This window comes from Heptranchias perlo, chromosome 13 (genome assembly GCF_035084215.1).
Source record: "Heptranchias perlo isolate sHepPer1 chromosome 13, sHepPer1.hap1, whole genome shotgun sequence".
NCBI classification, from domain to species: domain Eukaryota; kingdom Metazoa; phylum Chordata; class Chondrichthyes; order Hexanchiformes; family Hexanchidae; genus Heptranchias; species Heptranchias perlo.
Genome location: NC_090337.1, coordinates 56,904,386 through 56,910,385, shown reverse-complemented (window position 1 = coordinate 56,910,385; position 6,000 = coordinate 56,904,386).

Sequence of the window (6,000 nt, the reverse complement as noted above, 5' to 3'; positions counted from 1 at the left end):
CTGGGACTAGCTTAGTGGTATAAACTGGGCGACATGGACATGTTGGGCCGAAGGGCCTGTTTCCATGTTGTAAACTTCTATGTTGTTCATCATCAGTCAGAAAAATCAGCAGAGTGTGGAGGGGTCCTGGACCATTTCTCGTAAGTCAATGGTAAAAGAGTTCATTGCGTGAGTGAGTGGCTAGATGGATAAATGGGTAGGTGAATAGATAAGTGAATGGGCGGGTGGGCAAGCGGGCGAGAGATTGGGCGGGCGAGAGAGCAGGCGGGCGGGCTGAGAGAGTGGGCGGGCTGAGAGAGCGGGCGGGCAAGAGAGCAGGCGGGCAAGAGAGCAGGCGGGCAAGAGAGCGGGCGGGCGGGCGAGAGAGTGGGCGGGCGGGCGAGAGAGTGGGCGGGCGAGCGAGTGGCTGGGTGAGTGAGTGGACGGGTGAGTGAGTGGACGGGTGAGTGAGTGAGTGGAGGGACGAGTGAGTGAGGGGGGTGAGTGAGTGCACGGGTGAGTGAATGAGTGGACGGGTGAGTGAGTGGACGGGTGAGTGAGTGGACGGGTGAGTGAGTGAGTGGAGGGGTGAGTGAGTGAGTGGATGAGTGAGTGAGTGAGTGAGAGTGAGTGGCTGGGTGAGTGAGTGGACGGGTGAGTGGATGAGAGTGAGTGGAGGGGTGAGTGAGTGAGTGGACGTTTGTGAGTGAGTGGCTGGGTGAGTGAGTGAGTGGCTGGGTGAGTGAGTGGCTGGGTGAGTGAGTGGCTGGGTGAGTGAGTGAGTGGCTGGGTGAGTGAGTGGCTGGGTGAGTGAGTGAGTGGCTGGGTGAGTGAGTGGCTGGGTGAGTGAGTGGCTGGGTGAGTGAGTGAGTGGCTGGGTGAGTGAGTGAGTGGCTGGGTGAGTGAGTGAGTGGCTGGGTGAGTGAGTGAGTGGCTGGGTGAGTGAGTGAGTGGCTGGGTGAGTGAGTGGCTGGGTGAGTGAGTGGCTGGGTGAGTGAGTGGCTGGGTGAATGGACGGGCAAGTGAGTGGAGGGAGGAGTGAGTGAGTGGATGGGTGAATGAGTGAGTGGATGGGTGAATGAGTGAGTGAGCGGATGGGTGAGTGAACGAGTGGATAGGTGAGTGAGTGGGGGGGTGTGAGTGGGGGGGGGTGAGTGAGTGAGTGGGGGGGGTGAGTGAGTGAGTGGGGGGGGTGAGTGAGTGAGTGGGGGGGTGAGTGAGTGGGGGGTGAGTGAGTGAGTGGGGGGTGAGTGAGTGAGTGGACGTTTGTGAGTGAGTGAATGGGTGAATGAGTGAGTGGATGGGTGAGTGAGTGGGGGGTGAGTGAGTGGGGGGTGAGTGAGTGGGGGGTGAGTGAGTGAGTGGGGGGTGAGAGTGAATGGACGTTTGTGAGTGAGTGGACTGGCGAGTGAGTGAGTGGACGTTTGTGAGTGAGTGGACGGGCGAGTGAGTGAGTGGACGGGCGAGAGAGTGAGTGGACGGGCGAGAGAATGAGTGAGTGGACGGGCGAGAGAGTGAGTGAGTGGACGGGCGAGAGAGTGAGTGAGTGGACGGGCGAGAGAATGAGTGAGTGGACGGGCGAGAGAATGAGTGGATGGGCGAGAGAGTGAGTGGACGGGCGAGAGAATGAGTGGACGGGCGAGAGAATGAGTGGACGGGCGAGAGAATGAGTGGACGGGCGAGAGAATGAGTGGACGGGCGAGAGAATGAGTGGACGGGCGAGAGAATGAGTGGACGGGCGAGAGAATGAGTGGACGGGCGAGAGAATGAGTGAGTGGACGGGCGAGAGAATGAGTGGACGGGCGAGAGAATGAGTGAGTGGACGGGCGAGAGAATGAGTGGATGGGCGAGAGAGTGAGTGGACGGGCGAGAGAATGAGTGGACGGGCGAGAGAATGAGTGGACGGGCGAGAGAATGAGTGGACGGGCGAGAGAATGAGTGGACGGGCGAGAGAATGAGTGGACGGGTGAGAGAATGAACGGCTGAGTGAGTGAATGAGTCGGCGAATAGGCATGTGGGTGGGTGCATGGGTAAGTAAGTGATTGTATGGGTGGGTGACTTGAGTGACAAGCAGTGACACAAAACAAGATCTTCATCCACGATGAAACTCAGCATCAAGTGGCAAACAAACATCTAGGTTCCTTTCAGTTAGTTTTCCAATCCAGGTGCTGCCTAACTTCAATTTAAACAATAAAAGGAGAAGCATTGGGTCGAGATTCACTTGTTAAAACTAATCAATTAACACCACCTGACACATCATCACTTCTAAACAAATCATAGAAATCTAAGCAACAGAAAACTGAGAAAAAACATTTTACTGGAAGATTGGATTCGTTCCCATTGTATTTACAGGAAATATCTACATCGATTGACAATTAATATGTACAAAAAAATACAGTCACAACCATATTTATATATAAATTAAGAATAAATACAACATGCAGACCTCATGGAGAGGCAGAAGATAGTACAGAACCAAGAGAACCCGATCCATTTGCTGCTCTCTAAGTAAAATAGTTCTTGCAGAGATTGAGGTAAATAACAAGGAATTCTGTCACTTGGCGAGTTAAGGCAGAGGTGCAATGAAACCTGCCATCACCTGTGTCAAGCCAGGTGCCTTAGGCCAGCTCTCTTACAAGCAGTCAGACACACACCTGAGTTATGTGCTCACCTTCAAAACAATTACAGGCTAAGCAATGCCACAAAAACACCAACAGCACTGAGCAGCTAACCTTCAAACAGAGCCGTGGTTTCCCTTTAAACAGAGTTGCGGACTCCTTTCAATAGAAACCCACAGTCTCGCTCTAAACGGAGCTGGGGTCTCTATAAATGTCAAATGGTTATTGTTGATTGAAGAGTTAAAAGCTATCAAGGTCTCTTGCATCCAACAGATACTAATAGGAAGCAAAACTGCACAAGCGTCACTGCATCACAATATAACCATCTCTTAAAACAAGAGAGCTGTTAATTCAGCATCTCTCTCTGTTAAAGTACCATGTTTCTCCATGATCCCATTGTCTCTCCCTGCTAATGCACCCACTCACTCATTCATTCACCCATCCACTCACTCTCTCCATAATCAATCATCTCTCATTCTTTTCTCTCTGGGGCCGAGATCTGGCTGGGCGGGAGTCCTGTCCGTCCCTTTTAACTCTGCCCCAACCCCAAGCCATTTCCCTGGGTCGGCTGATATGCATGGCCGGCTCACTGCTAAACCCTGGCTGTGCTGCAGCATAATCGCCGCTGTAGCACCAGGGGAGTCGGACAGGCATTTAAAGGTGCAAGGATTGGGAAATTGATGGCCTATTAGGCCTCAGCAGCGGACAAGGCCTTCATTGAAGGTAAGTGGGGGCCAGATTGGAGGTAGAGGATGCTGCTACAAGGCCTTTCCTCTGCTTTGGAGGATCTCAAGGCTGTTACCGATGCTTCTCCGGACCTACTGTCACCTTCCATACGATGGTGCTAGGAAGCGGTGGTAAGAGGGGCGGACACCAGGAAAATCCACCGAGGCCCTGGGCCCTGTTCTTCCACCATCATCTGCATGCAGTGGGCAGGGAAGAGACAGTTCGTGGTGGTTCCAGCGGGAGGGAAATGCAGGTCAGGGCGGTGGGTGGCGATAGGCCTCACTGCAAGATTTTGTCTCATTCGTGCTATCCCACCCCATTTCAAGCGGGATCGTGGAGGAGAATTGAGCCCACTGTGTCTCCGTTATTGCAGCATCACCCTCCATTACTGCTCTGTCTCTCCAGTAATGAACCATATCTCTTTCTCTGCTAAAACACTGTTTCTCCATTAACATAGTCTCTCTCCCCTAACACATCGTCTCTATTTCTCCGATGACTCTATGAGTGATTTCTCTGCATTTACCTCAATGCTTTTGATTTTTCTCTTTGCCCAAAGTAGGCAAAATGGCTTTCCCATAAACGAGAGAAATGGTTTGACCTTTAATCCCATCCTTTGAATGGTGTATTTTTTATATATAGGTTGGGAGACACGATATAAAATCCACACCATTTGTATTTAACAGCAACCTTATCAACAAACAAAGGTTACCTACCTCCAAATAAAAGTGATGAATTTACAGTATGGAGCTGGAATTAAGAGTGAAACCAACGCACCTTAAAGTCAACATCTTTGCCACATTTATATTTTGTTTTAAATTATGGCATCAGCAGATGTCACTGATGTGGCAATTCAGTAAGAACATTCAGGAATGGCAGAATGACTCAGACAATTTCATAAAGGGTGAAGGTGGACACACACACTACACCACCACTGGGGCACAGAGACATTGATGCACTCGATTTTAGAAAAATAAGGAAGTTAACAGTAAGAAGGGGATTTTGAGGAACTGTTTTACCCAAAGGATAACTGAGGTCTGGAATTCAAGTGGACAGTATAAATAGGGTCAAGAGAGGTATGTTTCTGGAGAGAGGAGTAAGGTACATGGTAAGAAGGCGGGTAGGTGGAGTGGAGCGATATGGTGAGAAGGCGGGTAGGTGGAGTGGAGCGATATGGTGAGAAGGCGGGTAGGTGGAGTGGAGCAATATGGTGAGAAGGCGGGTAGGTGGAGTGGAGCAATATGGTGAGAAGACGGGTAGGTGGAGTGGAGCAATATGGTGAGAAGGCGGGTAGGTGGAGTGGAGCAATATGGTGAGAAGACGGGTAGGTGGAGTGGAGCGATATGGTGAGAAGGCGGGTAGGTGGAGTGGAGCGATATGGTGAGAAGGCGGGTAGGTGGAGTGGAGCAATATGGTGAGAAGACGGGTAGGTGGAGTGGAGCAATATGGTGAGAAGGCGGGTAGGTGGAGTGGAGCGATATGGTAAGAAGACGGGTAGGTGGAGTGGAGCGATACGGTGAGAAGACGGGTAGGTGGAGTGGAGCGATACGGTGAGAAGACGGGTAGGTGGAGTGGAGCGATATGGTGAGAAGGTGGGTAGGTGGAGTGGAGCGATATGGTGAGAAGACGGGTAGGTGGAGTGGAGCGATACGGTGAGAAGACGGGTAGGTGGAGTGGAGCGATACGGTGAGAAGACGGGTAGGTGGAGTGGAGCGATATGGTGAGAAGGTGGGTAGGTGGAGTGGAGCGATATGGTGAGAAGGCGGGTAGGTGGAGTGGAGCGATATGGTGAGAAGGCGGGTAGGTGGAGTGGAGCGATATGGTGAGAAGGCGGGTAGGTGGAGTGGAGCGATATGGTGAGAAGGCGGGTAGGTGGAGTGGAGCGATACGGTGAGAAGACGGGTAGGTGGAGTGGAGCGATACGGTGAGAAGACGGGTAGGTGGAGTGGAGCGATATGGTGAGAAGGCGGGTAGGTGGAGTGGAGCGATACGGTGAGAAGGCGGGTAGGTGGAGTGGAGCGATATGGTGAGAAGACGGGTAGGTGGAGTGGAGCGATACGGTGAGAAGGTGGGTAGGTGGAGTGGAGCGATATGGTGAGAAGACGGGTAGGTGGAGTGGAGCGATACGGTGAGAAGACGGGTAGGTGGAGTGGAGCGATATGGTGAGAAGGCGGGTAGGTGGAGTGGAGCGATATGGTGAGAAGACGGGTAGGTGGAGTGGAGCGATATGGTGAGAAGGTGGGTAGGTGGAGTGGAGCGATATGGTGAGAAGACGGGTAGGTGGAGTGGAGCGATACGGTGAGAAGGCGGGTAGGTGGAGTGGAGCGATATGGTGAGAAGGTGGGTAGGTGGAGTGGAGCGATATGGTGAGAAGGCGGGTAGGTGGAGTGGAGCGATATGGTGAGAAGGCGGGTAGGTGGAGTGGAGCGATACGGTGAGAAGACGGGTAGGTGGAGTGGAGCGATACGGTGAGAAGACGGGTAGGTGGAGTGGAGCGATATGGTGAGAAGGCGGGTAGGTGGAGTGGAGCGATATGGTGAGAAGGCGGGTAGGTGGAGTGGAGCGATACGGTGAGAAGACGGGTAGGTGGAGTGGAGCGATATGGTGAGAAGGCGGGTAGGTGGAGTGGAGCGATATGGTGAGAAGGCGGGTAGGTGGAGTGGAGCGATATGGTGAGAAG